Source organism: Aegilops tauschii, chromosome 5, assembly GCF_002575655.3.
Source record: "Aegilops tauschii subsp. strangulata cultivar AL8/78 chromosome 5, Aet v6.0, whole genome shotgun sequence".
Classification (NCBI taxonomy): Eukaryota; Viridiplantae; Streptophyta; class Magnoliopsida; order Poales; family Poaceae; genus Aegilops; species Aegilops tauschii.
In genome coordinates, this window is record NC_053039.3 from 250,063,980 (window position 1) to 250,084,591 (window position 20,612).

A 20,612-nucleotide genomic window follows, 5' to 3' on the forward strand; every position below is an offset into this window, starting at 1 on the left:
GGCTGAGGCATAGGGGACGACACTCATCTTTTCTCTATCTTCTGCCGTGGTCGGGCATTGAGCCGTGCTCAATTGCACACCTTGCAATACAGGCAAGAACCCCTTCTTGGACTGATCCATATTGAACTTCTTCAATATCTTGTCAAGGTACGTACTCTGTGAAAGACCAATGAGGCGTCTTGATCTATCTCTATAGATCTTGATGCCTAATATATAAGCAGCTTCTCCAAGGTCCTTCATTGAAAAACACTTATTCAAATAGGCCTTTATACTTTCCAAGAATTCTATATCATTTCCCATCAATAGTATGTCATCCACATATAATAAGAGAAATGCTACAGAGCTCCCACTCACTTTCTTGTAAACACAGGCTTCTCCATAAGCCTGTGTAAACCCAAACGCTTTGATCATCTCATCAAATCGAATGTTCCAACTCCGAGATGCTTGCACCAGCCCATAGATGGAGCGCTGGAGCTTGCATACCTTGTTAGCATTCTTAGGATCGACAAAACCTTCCGGCTGCATCATATACAATTCTTCCTTAAGAAAGCCGTTAAGGAATGCCGTTTTGACGTCCATTTGCCATATCTCATAATCATAGAATGCGGCAATTGCTAACATGATTCGGACGGACTTCAGCTTCGCTACGGGTGAGAAAGTCTCATCGTAGTCAACCCCTTGAACTTGTCGATAACTCTTAGCGACAAGTCGAGCCTTATAGATGGTCACATTACCATCCGCGTCTGTCTTCTTCTTAAAGATCCATTTGTTTTCTATCGCTCGCCGATCATCGGGCAAGTCAGTCAAAGTCCATACTTCGTTTTCATACATGGATCCTATCTCGGATTGCATGGCTTCAAGCCATTTGTTGGAATCCGGGCCTGCCATCGCTTCTTCATAGTTCGAAGGTTCACCGTTGTCTAACAACATGATTTCCATGACAGGGTTGCCGTACCACTCTGGTGCGGAACGTGTCCTTGTGGACCTACGAAGTTCAGCTGTAACTTGATCTGAAGCTTCATGATCATCATCATTAACTTCCTCCCCAGTCGGTGCAGGCACCACAGGAACATCTTCCCACGCTGCGCTACTTTCCGGTTCGGAAGGGGTGACTATCACCTCATCAAGTTCCACTTTCCTCCCACTCACTTCTTTCGAGAGAAACTCTTTCTCCAGTAAGGACCCGTTCTTGGCAACAAAGATTTTGCCTTCGGATATGAGGTAGAAGGTATACCCAATGGTTTCCTTAGGGTATCCTATGAAGACGCATTTTTCCGACTTGGGTTCGAGCTTTTCAGGTTGAAGTTTCTTGACATAAGCATCGCTTCCCCAAACTTTTAGAAACGACAGCTTAGGTTTCTTCCCAAACCATAATTCATACGGTGTCGTCTCAACGGATTTCGACGGAGCCCTATTTAAAGTGAATGCGGCAGTCTCTAAAGCATAGCCCCAAAATGAGAGTGGTAGATCGGTAAGAGACATCATAGATCGCACCATATCCAATAGAGTGCGATTATGACGTTCAGACACACCGTTTCGCTGAGGTGTTCCAGGCGGCGTGAGTTGTGAAACGATTCCACATTTCCTTAAGTGCGTACCAAATTCATGACTTAAATATTCTCCCCCACGATCTGATCGTAAGAACTTTATCTTTCGGTCACGTTGATTCTCCACCTCATTCTGAAATTCCTTGAACTTTTCAAAGGTCTCAGACTTGTGTTTCATTAGGTAGACATACCCATATCTACTTAAGTCATCAGTGAGAGTGAGAACATAATGATAGCCTCCGCGAGCCTCAACACTCATTGGACCGCACACATCGGTATGTATGATTTCCAATAAGTTGGTTGCTCGCTCCATTGTTCCGGAGAACGGAGTCTTGGTCATCTTACCCATGAGGCAAGGTTCGCACGTGTCAAATGATTCGTAATAAAGAGACTCCAAAAGTCCATCTGCATGGAGCTTCTTCATGCGCTTGACACCAATGTGACCAAGGCGGCAGTGCCACAAGTATGTGGGACTATCTGTTGGAAATATGCCCTAGAGGCAATAATAAAAGGTTATTATTATATTCCTTTGTTCATGATAATCGTCTATTATTCATGCTATAATTGTATTGTCCGGAAATCGTAATACATGTGTGAATACATAGACCACATCGTGTCCCTAGTAAGCCTCTAGTTGACTAGCTCGTTGATCAACAGATAGTCACGGTTTCCTGACTATGGACATTGGATGTCATTGATAACGGGATCACATCATTAGGAGAATGATGTGATGGACAAGACCCAATCCTAAGCATAGCATAAAAGATCGTGTAGTTTCGTTTGCTAGAGCTTTTCCAATGTCAAGTATCTTTTCCTTAGACCATGAGATCGTGCAACTCCCGGATACCGTAGGAGTGCTTTGGGTGTGCCAAACGTCACAACGTAACTGGGTGACTATAAAGGTGCACTACGGGTATCTCCGAAAGTGTCTGTTGGGTTGGCACGGATCGAGACTAGGATTTGTCGCTCCGTGTGACGGAGAGGTATCTCTGGGCCCACTCGGTAATGCACCATCATAATGAGCTCAATGTGACTAAGGCGTTAGTCACGGGATCATGCATTGCGGTACGAGTAAAGAGACTTGCCGGTAACGAGATTGAACAAGGTATTGGGATACCGACGATCGAATCTCGGGCAAGTAACATACCGATTGACAAAGGGAATTGCATACGGATTGATTGAATCCTCGACACCGTGGTTCATCCGATGAGATCATCGTGGAACATGTGGGAGCCAACATGGGTATCCAGATCCCGTTGTTGGTTATTGACCGGAGAGGCGTCTCGGTCATGTCTGCATGTCTCCCGAACCCGTAGGGTCTACACACTTAAGGTTCGGTGACGCTAGGGTTGTAGTGATATATGTATGCGGAAACCCGAAAGTTGTTCGGAGTCCCGGATGAGATCCCGGACGTCACGAGAGGTTCCGGAATGGTCCGGAGGTGAAGAATTATATATAGGAAGTCCAGTTTCGGCCACCGGGAAAGTTTCGGGGGTTACCGGTATTGTACCGGGACCACCGGAAGGGTCCCGGGGGTCCACCGGGTGGGGCCACCTGTCCCGGAGGGCCCCGTGGGCTGAAAGTGGAAGGGAACCAGCCCCTAGTGGGCTGGGGCGCCCCCCTTGGGCCTCCCCCCTGCGCCTAGGGTTGGGAACCCTAGGGGGGGTTTCCCCTTGCCTTGGGGGGCAAGGCAACCCCTTCCCCCCCTTGTGGCCGCCGCCCCCCCTTGAGATCCCATCTCTTGGGGCTGGCGCACCCCCCCAGGGGCCTATATAAAGGGGGGGGAGGGAGGGTAGCACACAACAGCCTTGGGCGCCTCCCTCCTCCCCTGCAACACCTCTCTCTCTCTCTCGTAGAAGCTCGGCGTAGCCCTGCGGAGACCCGCTACATCCACCACCACGCCGTCGTGCTGCTGGATCTCCATTAACCTCTCCTTCCCCCTTGCTGGATCAAGAAGGAGGAGACGTCGCTGCACCGTACGTGTGTTGAACACGGAGGTGCCGTCCGTTCGGCACTCGGTCATCGGTGATTTGGATCACGGCGAGTACGACTCCGTCATCCACGTTCATTGGAACGCTTCCGCTCGCGATCTACAAGGGTATGTAGATGCACTCCCTTCCCCTCGTTGCTAGTATACTCCATAGATGCATCTTGGTGAACGTAGGAAAATTTTAAAATTATGCTACGATTCCCAACACTATCGTTATCAACTTTACATCTTTTGGTATTCACACTATGAATATGTGTAACATCACGTTCGAGATTCATTAAGAATAAACCATTGACCAGCAGGGCATGACCATAAAACATATCTCTCATATAAATAGAACAACCATTATTCTCAGATTTAAATGAGTAGCCATCTCGCATTAAACGAGATCCTGATACAATGTTCATGCTCAAAGCTGGCACTAAATAACAATTATTGAGGTTTAAAACTAATCCCGTAGGTAAATGTAGAGGTAGCGTGCCGACGGCGATCACATCGACCTTGGAACCATTCCCGACGCGCATCATCACCTCGTCCTTCGCCAGTCTCCGCTTATTCCGCAGCTCCTGTATTGAGTTACAAATATGAGCAACCACACCGGTATCAAATACCCAGGAGCTACTACGAGTACTGGTAAGGTACACATCAATTACATGTATATCACATATACCTTTGGTGTTGCCGGCCTTCTTGTCCGCTAAGTATTTGGGGCAGTTCCGCTTCCAGTGACCACTTCCCTTGCAATAAAAGCACTCAGTCTCAGGCTTGGGTCCGTTCTTTGGCTTCTTCCCGGCAATTGGCTTACCGAGCGCGGCAACTCCCTTGCCGTCCTTCTTGAAGTTCTTCTTACCCTTGCCTTTCTTGAACTTAGTGGTTTTATTCACCAGCAACACTTGATGTTCCTTTCTGATCTCCACCTCCGCTGATTTCAGCATTGAATATACCTCAGGAATGGTCTTTTCCATCCCCTGCAATTGAAGTTCATCACAAAGCTCTTGTAGCTTGGTGGAAGCGACTGAAGGATTCTGTCAATGACCGCGTCATCCGGGAGATTAACTCCCAGCTGAGTCAAGCGGTTGTGCAACCCAGACATTTTGAGTATATGCTCACTGACAGAACTGTTTTCCTCCATCTTACAACTGAAGAACTTGTCGGAGACTTCATATCTCTCGACCCGGGCATGAGCTTGGAAAACCATTTTCAGCTCTTCGAACATCTCATATGCTCCGTGTTGCTCAAAACGCTTTTGGAGGCCCGGTTCTAAGCTGTAAAGCATGCCGCACTGAACGAGGGAGTAATCATCAGCACGTGACTGCCAAGCGTTCATAACGTCTTGGTTCTCTGGGATGGGTGCTTCACCTAGCGGTGCTTCTAGGACATAATCTTTCTTGGCAGCTATGAGGATGATCCTCAGGTTCCGGACCCAGTCCGTATAGTTGCTGCCATCATCTTTCAGCTTGGTTTTCTCTAGGAACGCGTTGAAGTTGAGGGCAACGTGGGCCATTTGATCTACAAGACATATTGTAAAGATTTTAGACTAAGTTCATGATAATTAAGTTCATCAAATCAAATTATTCAATGAACTCCCACTCAGATAGACATCCCTCTAGTCATCTAAGTGAAACATGATCCGAGTCAACTAGGCCGTGTCCGATCATCACGTGAGACGGACTAGTCAACATCGGTGAACATCTTCATGTTGATCGTATCTTCTATACGACTCATGCTCGACCTTTCGGTCTTCCGTGTTCCGAGGCCATGTCTGTACATGCTAGGCTCGTCAAGTCAACCTAAGTGTATTGCGTGTGTAAATCTGGCTTACACCCGTTGTATTCGAACGTTAGAATCTATCACACCCGATCATCACGTGGTGCTTCGAAACAACGAACCTTCGCAACGGTGCACAGTTAGGGGGAACACTTTCTTGAAATTATTACGAGGGATCATCTTATTTAAGCTACCGTCGTTCTAAGTAAATAAGATGTCAAACATGATAAACATCACATGCAATCAAATAGTGACATGATATGGCCAATATCATTTTGCTCCTTTTGATCTCCATCTTCGGGGCGTCATGATCATCTTCGTCACCGGCATGACACCATGATCTCCATCATCATGATCTCCATCATCGTGTCTTCATGAAGTTGTCACGCCAACGATTACTTCTACTTCTATGGCTAACGTGTTTAGCAATAAAGTAAAGTAATTTACATGGCGTTATTCAATGACTCGCAGGTCATACAAAAAATAAAGACAACTCCTATGGCTCCTGCCGGTTGTCATACTCATCGACATGCAAGTCGTGATTCCTATTACAAGAACATGATCAATCTCATACATCACATATATCTCATTCATCACATCCTTTTGGCCATATCACCTCATAAGGCACATGCTGCAAAAACAAGTTAGACGTCCTCTAATTGTTGTTGCATGTTTTTACGTGGCTTCTATAGGTTTCTAGCAAGAACGTTTCTTACCTACGTAAAACCACAACGTGATATGCCAATTTCTATTTACCCTTCATAAGGACCCTTTTCATCGAATCCGTTCCGACTAAAGTGGGAGAGACAGACACCCGCTAGCCACCTTATGCAACTAGTGCATGTCAGTCGGTGGAACCTGTCTCACGTAAGCGTACGTGTAAGGTCGGTCCGGGCCGCTTCATCCCACAATGCCGCCGAAACAAGATAAGACTAGTAGTGGCAAGAAAATTGACAACATCTACGCCCACAACAAGTTTGTGTTCTACTCGTGCATAGAAACTACGCATAGGCCTGGCTCATGATGCCATTGTTGGGGATCGTAGCAGAAACTTAAAATTTTCTACGCATCACCAAGATCAATCTATGGAGTCATCTAGCAAGGAGAGAGAGGAGTGCATCTACATACCCTTGTAGATCGCGAGCGGAAGCGTTCAAGTGAACGGGGTTGATGGAGTCGTACTCGTCGTGATCCAAATCACCGATGACCGAGCGCCGAACGGACGGCACCTCCGCGTTCAACACACGTACGGAGCAGCGACGTCTCCTCCTTATTGATCCAGCAAGGGGGAAGGAGAGGTTGATGGAGATCCAGCAGCACGACGGCGTGGTGGTGGAAGTAGCGGGATTCCGACAGGGCTTCGCCGAGCGCTGCGGGAGGAGGGAGATGTGTCACGGGAGGGAGAGGGAGGCGCCAGGGGCTGTGGTGCGGCTGCCCTCCCTCCCCCCTCCTATATATAGGCCTCCTGGGCGGGCGCCGGCCCTGGGAGATCTGATCTCCAAGGGGGGCGTCGGCCAAGGGGTGGCTTCCCCCCCAAGCCAAGTGGGGGGCGCCCCCACCCCTAGGGTTTCCAACCCTAGGCGCAGGGGGAGGCCCAAGGGGGGGCGCACCAGCCCACCAGGGGCTGGTTCCCCTCCCACTTCAGCCCATGGGGCCCTCCGGGATAGGTGGCCCCACCCAGTGGACCCCCGGGACCCTTCCGGTGGTCCCGGTACAATACCGGTAACCCCCGAAACTTTCCCGGTGGCCGAAACTGGACTTCCTATATATAATTCTTCACCTCCGGACCATTCCGGAACTCCTCGTGACGTTCGGGATCTCATCCGGGACTCCGAACAACTTTTGGGTTACCACATACTAATATCTCTACAACCCTAGCGTCACCGAACCTTAAGTGTGTAGACCCTACGGGTTCGGGAGACACGCAGACATGACCGAGACGACTCTCCGGTCAATAACCAACAGCGGGATCTGGATACCCATGTTGGCTCCCACATGTTCCATGATGATCTCATCGGATGAACCACGATGTCGAGGATTCAATCAATCCCGTATACAATTCCCTTTATCAATCGGTACGTTACTTGCCCGAGATTCGACCGTCGGTATCCCAATACCTCGTTCAATCTCGTTACCGGCAAGTCACTTTACTCGTACCGTAATGCATGATCCCGTGACCAACCACTTGGTCACTTTGAGCTCATTATGATGATGCATTATCGAGTGGGCCCAGAGATACCTCTCCGTCATACGGAGTGACAAATCCCAGTCTCGATCTGTGTCAACCCAACAGACACTTTCAGAGATACCTGTAGTGTACCTTTATAGTCACCCAGTTACGTTGTGATGTTTGGTACACCCAGAGCACTCCTACGGCATCCGGGAGTTACACGATCTCATGGTCTAAGGAAATGATACTTGACATTGGAAAAGCTCTAGCAAACGAACTACACGATCTTTGTGCTATGCTTAGGATTGGGTCTTGTCCATCACATCATTCTCCTAATGATGTGATCCCGTTATCAATGACATCCAATGTCCATAGTCAGGAAACCATGACTATCTGTTGATCAACGAGCTAGTCAACTAGAGGCTCACTAGGGACATGTTGTGGTCTATGTTTTCACACATGTATTACGATTTCCGGATAACACAATTATAGCATGAACAATAGACAATTATCATGAACAAGGAAATATAATAATAACCATTTTATTATTGCCTCTAGGGCATATTTGCAACACGGTATGCCATTGAGAATAATTAACCATAATATTATCTAGGAGTTTAGTAGCTTCTCCTAAGGTAATTTCCATAAAAGTGCCTCCTGCGATCGAATCTAAAAGATTTCTAGAAGCAAAAGTCAATCCGGCATAATTTTTTTGTATAATCATCCACAAATTCAAACCATGAGTAGGGCAATTTCTAATCATCAATTTCATCCTCTCCCAAGATTGTTCAACATGTTCATGATCAAGTTGCTTAAAATTCATAATATCATTCCTAAGGGAGATGATCTTAGAGGGAGGAAAATACTTGGAAATGAAAGCATCTTTACACTTGTTCCATGAATCAATACTATTTTTAGGCAAAGATCAAAACCAAGTTTTAGCGCGATCTCGAAGTGAGAATCGAAATAGCTTCAATTGAACAATATCATTATCCACATCTTTTTTTTCTTTGCATATCATACAAATCAATGAAATTATGAAGATGGGATGCGGCATCTTCATTGGGAAGGCCGGAAAATTGATCTTTCATTGTTGTTGGTATTGGAAAATTCACACAATTTGGTATTATCTTGAGCCATCGTGGCAAAGCAAGCAATCCAACACACGAGCACACAAAAAGCAAGCGAAGAAGATGAACGGAAGAGAGGCGAAGAAAAGGCGAATCCTTTCGAAAATCGTTTTAGAAGTGGGGGAGAGGAAAACGAGAGGCGAATGGCGAATAATGTAATGCGAGGGATGAGAGTTTATGATGGGTACTTGGTATGTCTTGGCTTGGTGTAGATTTCCCCGGCAACGGTGCCAGAAATTCTTCCTGCTACCTCTTAAGCTTGCGTTGGTTTTTTTCCTTGAAGAGGAAAGGGTGATGCAGCAAAGTAGAGTAAGTATTTCCCTCAGTTTTGAGAACCAAGGTATAAATCCAGTAGGAGACAACGCGCAAGCCACCGAATACCTGCACAAACAAACACCAACCTTGCACCCAACATGATAAAGGGGTTGTCAATCCCTTCACGGTTATTTGCAACGTGAGATCTGATAGAGATGGATAAATGGTAAAGTAACATTTTTGGTATTTTTGTTTTATGGAACGGAAAGTAAATTGCGAAGAAAGTAAATAGGAAACTAGAATTATAGATCGGAAACTTATATGATGGAAAATAGACCCGGGGGCCATAGGTTTCACTAGAGTCTTCTCTCAAGATAGAAATTATTACGGTGGGTGAACAAATTACTGCCGAGCAATTGATAGAAAAGCGCAAAGTTATGACGGTATGTAAGGCAATGATCATGAATATAGGCATCACGTCTGTGTCAAGTAGACCGAAACAATTCTACATCTACTACTATTACTCCACACATCGACCGCTATCCAGCATGCATCTAGAGTATTAAGTTCATAAGAACAGAGTAACACCTTAAGCAAGATGACATGATGTAGAGGAATTAACTCAAGCAATATGATGAAAACCCCATCTTTTTATCCTCGATGGCAACAATACAATACGTGCCTTGCTGCCCCTACTATCACTTGGAAAGGACACCGCAAGATTGAACCCAAAGCTAAGCACTTCTCCCATTGCAAGAAAAACCAATCTAGTTGGACAAACCAAATCGATAGTTCGAAGAGTCTTGCAAAGATATCAAATCATGCATAAAAGAATTCAGGGGAGAATTGAATAATATTCATAGATAAGCTGATCATAAATCCACAATTCATCGGATCTCGGCAAACACACCGCAAAAGAGTATTACACCGAATAGATCTGCAAGAACATCGAGGAGAAATTTGTATTGAGAATCAAAGAGAGAGAAGAAGCCATCTAGCTACTAGCTATGGACATGTAGGTCTGTGGTAAACTACTCACGCTTCATCAGAGAGGCAATGGTGTTGATGTAGAAGGCTTCCGTGATCGACTCCCCCTCCGACAAGATGCCGGAAAAGGCCCCTAGATGGGATCTCATGGGTACGGAAAGTTGCGGCGGTGGAAAAGTGGTTTCGTGGCTCCCCTGGAAGTTTTTGGGGTATATGAGAATATATAGGAGGAAGATCTAGGTCAGGAGGTCACCGAGGGGCCCACAAGGTTGGGGACGCGCCCTACCCCCCATGGGCGCGCCCTCCACCCTTGTGGCTGCCTCGTGGCTCTTCTGACTTGCACTCCAAGTCTCTCGGGTGTCTTTTGGTCCAAGAAAAATCATCGCGAAAGTTTTATTCCGTTTGGACTCCGTTTGGTATTCCTTTTCTGCGAAACTCTAAAACAAGGAAAAAACAGAAACTGGCACTGGGCTCTAGGTTAATAGGTTAGTCCCAAAAGTCATATAAAATAGCATATTAATGCATATAAAACATCCAAAATAGATAATATAATAGCATGAAACAATCGAAAATTATAGATACGTTGGAGACGTATCAGATTTATTAAAGAAGAGTTGTATATGATGCAACCAGAAGGTTTTGTCAATCCTAAAAGTGCTAACAAAGTGTGCAAGCTCCAGCGATCCATCTATGGACTGGTGCAAGCATCTCAGAATTGGAATATACGCTTGATGAGTTGATCAAAGCATATAGTTTTATACAGACTTGCGGTGAAGCCTGTATTTACAAGAAAGTGAGTGGGAGCATTACAACCTTTTTGATAAGTATATGTGAATGACATATCGGAAATGATGTAGAATTTTTTGGAAAGCATAAAGGGGTGTTTGAAAGGAGTTTTTCAAAGAAAGACCTCGGTGAAGCTGCTTACATATTGGGCATCAAGATCTATAGAGATAGATCAAGACGCTTGATAAGACTTTCGATGAGTATATACCTTGATATGATTTTGAAGGAGTTCAAAATGGATCAATCAAAGAAGGAGTTCTTTCCTGAGTTGTAAGGTATGAAGTTGAGTAAGACTCAAAACCCAAACACGGCAGAAGATAGAGAGAGAATGAAAGTCATTCCCTATGCCTCAGCCATAGGTTCTATAAAGCATACCATGCTGTATACCAGACCTATTGTGTACCTTGCCATGAGTTTGGCAAGGGGGTACTATAGTGATCCCGGAGCAGATCACTCGACAGTGGTCAAAATTATCCTTAGGTACCTAAAGAGGACTAAGGAAATGTTTCTTGGTTATGGAGGTGACAAAGAGTTTGTCGTAAAGGTTTACGTTGATGCAAGCTTTGACACTGATCCGGATGACACTGAGTCTCAATCTGGATACATATTGAAAGTGGGAGCAATTAGCTAGAATAGCTCCGTGCAGAGCATTGTAGACATAGAAATTTGCAAAATACATATGGATCTGAATGTGGCAGACCCGTTGACTAAACATCTCTCACAAGCAAAACATGATCACACCTTAGTACTATTTGGGTGTTAATCACATAGTGATGTGAACTAGATTATTTACTCTAGTAAACTCTTTGGGTATTGGTCACATGGCGATGTGAACTATGGGTGTTAATCACATGATGATATGAACTAGATTATTGACTCTAGTTCAAGTGGGAGACTGAAGGAAATATGCCCTAGAGGCAATAATAAAGTCGTTATTTTATATTTCCTTATATCATGATAAATGTTTATTATTCATGCTAGAATTGTATTAATCGGAAACTTGATACATGTGTGGATACATAGACAAAACACCGTGTCCCTAGTAAGCCTCTACTAGACTAGCTCGTTAATCAAAGATGGTTAAGTTTCCTAACCATAGACATGTGTTGTCATTTGATGAATGGGATCACATCATTAGGAGAATGATGTGATGGACAAGACCCATCCGTTAGCTTAGCATATTGATCGTTCAATTTTATTGTTATTGATTTCTTCATGTCAAATACATATTCCTTCAACTATGAGATTATGCAACTCCCGGATACCGGAGGAATGCCTTGTGTGCTATCAAACGTCACAACGTAACTGGGTGATTATAAAGATGCTCTACATGTATCTCCGAAGGTGTTTGTTGGGTTGGCATATATCGAGATTAGGATTTGTCACTCCGAGTATCGGAGAGGTATCTCTGGGCCCTCTCGGTAATACACGTCAGAAGCCTTGCAAGCAAAGTGACTAATGAGTTAGTTGCAGGATGATGTATTACGGAACAAGTAAAGAGACTTGCTAGTAACAAGATTGAACTAGGTATAAAGATACAGACGATCGAATCTCGGTCAAGTAACATACCGATGGACAAAGGGAATAACGTATGTTGTCATAACGGTTCGACCGATAAAGATCTTCGTAGAATATGTAGGAGCCAATATGAGCATCCAGGTTCCGCTATTGGTCATTGACCGGAGAGGTGTCTCGGTCATGTCTACATAGTTCTCGAACCCGTAGGGTCCACACACTTAACGTTCGATGACGACATAGTATTATATGAGTTATGTGATTTGGTGACCGAATGTTGTTTGGAGTCCCAGATGAGATCAAGGACATGACGAGGAGTCTTGAAACGGTCAAGAGGTAAATATTGATATATAGGACGATGGTATTCAGACACCGGAAGTCTTCCGGAGGGTATCGGGTACTTATCGGGTCACCGGAAGGTGTTTCGGGTACCCCCGGCAATCCTATGGGCCATATGGGCCTTGTGAAGGAACACACCAGCCCACAAGGGGCTAGTGCACCCTCTAAGGCCATAGGAGGAGGAGAAGGAAAGGGTGGAAGGGAAAGGAAAGTGTGGATTAGGATTCCCACTTCCTTCCCTCACCCCCCTCTTTCCTTCCCCTTCCTGTATACAAGGAAGGGGGGCGAACCAGGGCAGGAGCCCAAGTGGGATTCGGCCCCACTTGGGGAGCCCCTTGGCCACTCCCCTCTCCCTCCCACCTATATATATGAGGAGGGGGTGACTAGAACACACACCAACAATTGTTAGCCGTGTGCGGCGCCCCCCTCCACAGTTTATGCCTTCGGTCATATCTTCGTAGTGCTTAGGCGAAGCCTTGCGCGGATCACTTCACCGTCACCATGCCGTCGTGCTGACGGAACTCATCTTCTTCCTCGACACTTTGCTGGATCAAGAGTTCGAGGGACGTCATCGAGCTGAACGTGTGCAGAACTCGGAGGTGTCGTACGTTCGGTGCTTGATCGGTCGGAACGAGAAGAAGTTCGACTACATCAGCCGCGTTGTCAAATGCTTCCACTTTCGGTCTACGAGGGTACGTAGACACACTCTTCCCTTATTGTTGCTATGCATCTCCTAGATAGATCTTGCGTGAGCATAGGAATATTTTTGAAATTACATGCTACGTTTCCCAAAAGATGTGATCTCCGCAGGGCTTCGCCTAAGTACTACGAAAATATGACCGGGGGTGTAAACGGTGGAGGGAAGCGCCGCACATGGATAGGCCATTGTCTGTTGTGTGCTAGGCACCCCCTACCACATATATATAGGTGGGAGGGAGGGAGGAGCACCCAAAGGAGGCGCCCAAGTAGGAGGAATCCTAGTTGGAGTCCCTCCCAAGCCGCGCCCCTGCCTTATATAGGTGCAGGGGAAAGGCAGGGGAGGGTGGCACCCCCCTTTCCTTTCTCCCATGAGAGGGAAAGGCAGGAGGGGCTAGCCCTTGATACGTTCATTTTGTATCATGCTTTTATATTGATATTTATAGCATTATGGGTTGTTATTACACATTATATCACAATACTTATGCCTTTTCTCTCTTATTTTATAAGGTTTACATGAAGAGGGAGAATGCCAGCAACTAGAATTCTCGACTGGAAAAGGAGAAAATATTAGAGATCTATTCTACACAACTCCAAAAGTCCCGAAACTTCACGGAGAATATTTTTGGAATATATAAAAAATAATGGGCGAAGAAAGCACCGGAGGGGGGCCACCAGCCAGCCATAATGGTGGAGGGCGTGCCCTACCCCCTGGGCGCCCCCATCCTTGTGGGCCCCCTGGTAGGCCTCCGACGCCCATCTTCTGCTATATGGTGTCTTTTTCCCTCGAAAAAATAAGAAGGAAGCTTTTGGGACGAAGCGCCGCCGTCTCGAGGCGGAACTTGGGCAGAACCAATCTAGGGCTCCGGCGGAGCTGTTTTGCCGGGGAAACATCCCTCCAGGAGGGGGAAATCAAAGCCATCGTCATCACCAACGATCCTCTCATCAAGAGGGGGTCAATCTCCATCAACATCTTCACCATCACCATCTCCTCTCAAACCCTAGTTCATCTCTTGTATCCGATCTTTGTCTCAAACCTCAGATTGGTACATGTGGCTTGCTAGTAGTGTTGATTACTCCTTGTAGTTGATGCTAGTTGGTTTATCCGGTGGAAGATTATATTTTCAGATCCTTAATGATAATTAATACTCCTCTGATTATGAACAAAAATATGTTTTGTGATTAGTTACGTTTGTTCCTGAGGACATGGGAGAAGTCTTGTTATAATTAATCATGTGAATCTGGTATTCGTTCGATATTTTGATGAGATGTATGTTGTCTTTCCTTTAGTGGTGTTCTGTGAATGTCAACTAGATGACACTTCACCATGATTTGGGCCTAGGGGAAGGCATTGGGAAGTAATAAGTAGATGATGGGTTGCTAGAGTGACAGAAGCTTAAACCCTAGTTTATGCGTTGCTTCGTAAGGGGCTGATTTGGATCCACATGTTTCATGCTATGGTTAGATTTATCTTAATTCTTCTTTCGTAGTTGTAGATTCTTGCGAGAGGGGTTAATCATAAGTGGGAGGCTTGTCCAAGGAAGGGAAGCACCCAAGCACCGGTCCACCCACATATCAAATTACCAAAGTAACGAACGCGAATCATATGAGCATGATGAAAACTGACTTGACAACAATTCCCATGTGTCTTCGGGAGCGCTTTGCATTATATAAGAGTTCGTCCAGGATTGTCCTTTGCTACAAAAAGGATTGGGACACCTTGCTGCACCTTGTTTACTTTTGTTACTTGTTACCCGTTATGAATTATCTCATCATACAATTACCTGTCACCGATAATTTTAGTGCTTGCAGAGAATACCTTGCTAAAAAACCACTTGTCATTTCCTCCTGCTCCTCGTTGGGTTCGACACTCTTACTTATCAAAAGGACTACGATAGATCCCCTATACTTGTGGGTCATCAAGACTCTTTTCTGGCACCATTTCCGGGGAGTGAAGCGCCTTTGGTAAGTGTAATTTGGTAAGGAAACATTTATATAGTGTGCTGAAATTTACTGTCACTTGTTACTATGAAAAATAATCCTTTGAGGGGCTTGTTCGGGGTATCTTCACCTCGACCGGAAGAGCAAAGAGTTGGTCCTCAACCTACTGCACCTACTGAAAATATTTATTATGAAATTCCTTCGGGTATGATAGAGAAACTGCTAGCTAATCCTTATGGAGGAGATGGAACATTACATCCCGATGTGCACCTAATCTATGTGGATGACGTTTGTGGATTATTTAAGCTTGCAGGTATGCCCGAGGATGTGGTCAAGAAGAAGGTCTTCCCTTTATCTTTGAAAGGAAAGGCATTGACATGGTATAGGCTATGTGATGATATTGGATCATGGAATTACAACCGATTGAAATTGGAATTTCATCAGAAGTTTTATCCTATGCACCTGGTTCATCGTGATCGGAATTATATATATATATATATATATATATATATATATATATATATATATATATATATATATATATAATTTTTGGCCTCGTGAAGGAGAAAGTATCTCTCAAGCTTGGGGAGGATTAAGCCAATGTTATATTCATGCCCCAATCATGAGCTCTCAAGAGAAATTATTATTCAAAAATTTTATGCTCGGCTTTCTCATAATGATCGATCCATGCTCGATACTTCTTGTACTGGTTCTTTTATGAAGAAGGATATTGAATTCAAATGGGATTTATTGGAAAGAATTAAATGCAACTCTGAAGATTGGGACCTCGACGAAGGTAAGGAGTCAGGTATAAACCTTAAGTTTGATTGTGTTAAATCTTTTATGGATACCGATGCTTTTCGTGATTTTAGCACTAAATATGGACTTGACTCTGAGATAGTAGCTTTTTCTGTGAATCGTTTGCTACTCATGTTGATCTCCCTTAGGAGAAGTGGTTTAAATATCATCCTCCTGTTGAAGTTAAAGTAGTAGAACCTATTAAAGTTGAAGAGGAAATTATTACTTATAATGTTGATCCTATTGTTCCTACTGCTTATATTGAGAAACCACCTTTTCCTGTTAGAATAAAGGATCATGCTAAAGCTTCAACTGTGGTTCGAAAGAGTTATACTAGAACACCTACACCCCCTGAACAAATTAAAGTTGAACCTAGTATTGCTATGGTTAAAGATCTCTTAGTCGATAATATTGATGGGCATGTTATTTATTTCTGTGATGAAGCTGCTAGAATTGCTAAACCTGATATGAAAGATAAACATAGACCTATTGTTGGCATGCCTGTTGTTTCCGTTAAAATAGGAGATCATTGTTATCATGGCTTATGTGATGTGGGTGCTAGTGTGAGTGCAATTCCTTATACCTTGTACCGAGAAATTATGAATGATATTGCACCTGCTGAGATAGAAGACATTGATGTTACTATTAAGCTTGCCAATAGAGATACTATTTCACCAATTGGGATTGTTAGAGATGTTGAAGTCTTGTGTGGGAAGATAAAATATCCTACTGATTTTCTTGTTCTTGCTTCCCCACAAGATAAATTTTGTCCCATTATATTTGGTAGACCCTTCTTGAATACTGTTAATGCTAAGATAGACTGCGAGAAAGATATTGTTACTGTTAGTTTAGGGGATATGTCTCATGATTTTAATTTCTCTAAATTTCGTAGACAACCCCATGATAAAGAATTGCCTAGTAAGGATGAGACTATTGGTCTTGCTTCTATTGTTGTGCCTCATACTGATCCTTTAGAACTATATTGTCTAGACCATAAAAATGATATGTTCATGAATAGAAGGGAAATAGATGAAATATTCTTCAATCAAGGGCCTATTTTGAAACACAACTTGCATGCTGAAATCCTTGGGGATCCCCCTCCACCCAAGGGTGATCCCGTGTTTGAGCTTAAACAATTACCCGATACTTTGAAATATGCTTATCTTGATGAAAAGAAGATATATCATGTTATTATTAGTGCTAACCTTTCAGAGCATGAAGAAAAGAAATTATTGAAAACTCTGAAGAAGCACCGTGCTGCTATTGGATATACTCTTGATGATCTTAAGGGCATTAGTTCCACTCCATGTCAGCACAAAATTAATTTGGAGAATGATGCTAAACCAGTTGTTGATCACCAACGAAGGTTAAATCCTAAGATGAAAGAAGTGGTAAGAAATGAAATACTAAAGCTTCTGGAAGCAGGTATAATTTATCCTATTGCTGATAGTAAATGGGTAAGTCCTGTTCATTGTGTCCCTAAGAAGGGAGGTATTACTGTTGTTCCTAATGATAATAATGAATTGATTCCACAAAGAATTGTTACAAGTTATAGAATGGTAATTGATTTTCACAAATTGAATAAAGCTACTAGAAAAGATCATTACCCTCTACCTTTTATTGATCAAATGCTAGAAAGACTATCCAAACATACACATTTTTTGCTTTCTAGATGGTTATTCTGGTTTTTCTCAAATACCTGTGTCAAAAGATGATCAAGAGAAGACCACTTTTACTTGCCCTTTCGGTACCTTTGCTTATAGACGTATGCCTTTTTGTTTATGCAATGCACCTGCTACCTTTCAAAGATGTATGGCTGCTATATTCTCTGATTTTTGTGAAAAGGTTGTTGAGGTTTTCATGGATGACTTCTCCGTTTACGGTACTTCTTTTGATGATTGCTTAAGCAACCTTGATCGAGTTTTGCAGAGATGAAGAAACTAATCTTGTCTTGAATTGGGAGAAGTGCCACTTTATGGTTAATGAAGGTATTGTCTTGGGGCATAAAATTTCTGAAAGAGGTATTGAAGTTGATAAAGCTAAAGTAGATGCTATTGAAAAGATTCCGTGTCCTAAAGATATCAAAGGTATAAGAAGTTTCCTTGGTCATGCTGATTTCTATAGGAGGTTTATTAAAGACTTCTCTAAAATTTCTAGGCGTCTCACTAATCTCTTGCAAAAAGATGTTACTTTTGTTTTTGATGATGATTGTGTAGAAGCATTTGAAATACTTAAGAAAGCCTTGATTTCTGCACCTATTGTTCAGCCACCTGATTGGAATTTACCCTTTGAAATTATGTGTGATGCTAGTGATTATGCTGTTGGTGTTGTACAAGGACAAAGAGTTGATAAGAAATTGAATGTTATTCATTATGCTAGTAAAACTCTAGACAGTGCCCAGAGAAATTATGCTACTACTGAAAAAGAATTTTTAGCAGTTGTATTTGCTTGTGATAAGTTCAGATCTTATATTGTTGATTCCAAAGTAACTGTTCACACTGATCATGCTACTATTAAATATCTTATGGAAAAGAAAGATGCTAAACCTAGACTTATTTGATGGGTTCTCTTGCTACAAGAATTTGACTTGCATATTGTTGATAGAAAGGGAGCTGAGAACCCCGTTGCAGACAACTTTTCTAGGTTAGAAAATGTTCTTGATGACCCACTGCCTATTGATGATAGATTTCCCGATGAGCAATTAAATGTCATAAATGCTTCTCGTAATGCTCCATGGTATGCTGATTATGCTAATTACATTGTTGCTAAATTTTTACCACCTAGTTTCACATACCAGCAAAAGAAAAAGTTTTCCTATGATTTAAGATATTACTTTTGGGATGACCCACACCTTTATAAAGGAGTAGATGGTGTTATTAGACGTTATGTACCTGAGCATGAACAGGGACAAATCCTACGCAAGTGCCACTCCAAGTATTACGGAGGACACCACGCTGGAGATAGAACTGCACACAAGGAATTGCAATCTGGTTTTTATTAGCCTACTCTCTTCAAGGATGCTCGTAAGTTTGTCTTGTCTTGTGATGAATGCCAAAGAATTGGCAATATTAGTAGACGTCAGGAAGTGCCTATGAATTATTCACTTGTTATTGAACCATTTGTTGTTTGGGGCTTTGATTATATGGGACCTTTTCCTTCTTCTAATGGGTATACACATATTTTAGTTGCTGTTGATTATGTTACTAAGTGGGTAGAAGCTATTCCAACTAGTAGTGTTGATCATAACACTTCTATTAAGATGCTTAAAGAAGTTATTTTTCCGAGGTTTGGAGTCCCTAGATATTTAATGACTAATGGTGGTTCACATTTTATTCATGGTGCTTTCCGTAAAATGCTTGGTAAGTATGATGTTAACCATAGAATTGCATCTCCTTATCATCCTCAGTCTAGTGGTCACGTAGAATTGAGCAACAAAGAGATTAAATTGATTTTGCAAAATACTGTTAATAGATCTAGAAATAATTGGTCTAAGAAACTTGATGACGCATTATGGGCTTATAGAACTACTTATAGAAACCTTATGGGTATGTCTCCTTATAAAATGGTTTATAGAAAATCGTGTCACTTACCTCTCGAACTAGAACATAAGGCATATTGGGGCTATTAAAGAGCTCAACTATGATTCCAAACTTGCCGGTGAGAAGAGGTTATTTGACATTAGCTTGCTTGATAAATGGAGAACCCAAGCCTATGAGAATGCCAAGTTGTTTAAAGAAAAAGTTAAAAGATGGCATGACAAAAGGATACAAAAGTGCGAGTTTAATGGAGGTGATCATGTTTTGCTATACAACTCCCGTTTAAGATTTTTTGCAGGAAAACTTCTCTCTAAATGGGAAGGGCCTTACATTATCGAGGAGGTCTATCGTTCTGGTGCCATCAAAATTAACAATGCCGAAGGCACAAATCCGAAGGTGGTAAACGGTCAAAGAATCAAACATTATATCACAGGTGCTCCCATAAATGTTGAGACCAATATAATCGACACCGTAACCCCGGAGGAGTACATAAGGGACACTTTCCAGAATGTTTCATACTCCGAGAAGGAATAGGTATGTGGTACGGTAAGTAAACTGACTCCAAAACTGTTCTAATAGCAAATTTTCTCCGTTTTGGAATATTAAAAAAATTAGGAAAATTAAAAGTAGTCTGAAAGAGACACGAGGCGTCCACAAGGGTGGAGGGCGCGCCCTACCCCCCTGGGCGTGCTCCCCGACCTTGTGGCCACCTCGTACCCTCCGTACTCTGTTTTCTTGCACAATACTTATTTTGGTCGGTAAAAGTTCATTATATAATCTCTCGAAGGTTTTGACCACCGTACCATAGCAAAATCTCCTGTTTTCGTGTTGAGCTATTTTCTGCCAGAGTTTTCAAGGCCAGACATCATGTCGTCCCCCTCCTCCAACAAGGCGAGCGACGATGCTTGGCTAATGAAGATAGAGATGAAGAAAGAAGAACTTGGGGGAATCAACGAAAGTGATAAGATCAAGAAGGTCGCGGAAGATCAAGTTCCGGTAGCAGAAGAAGAAGACATCCTTCAACCTTACTACAATCAGCTTACCCCTACGAAAATTGAAGCTTTCAAGATTATTGAATTAGTTCGTGTGCAAAATAAATATCTCACTCGTGAAAATATTCTGTTGCAAGAGCACATCACCACACTCAAGGGCATT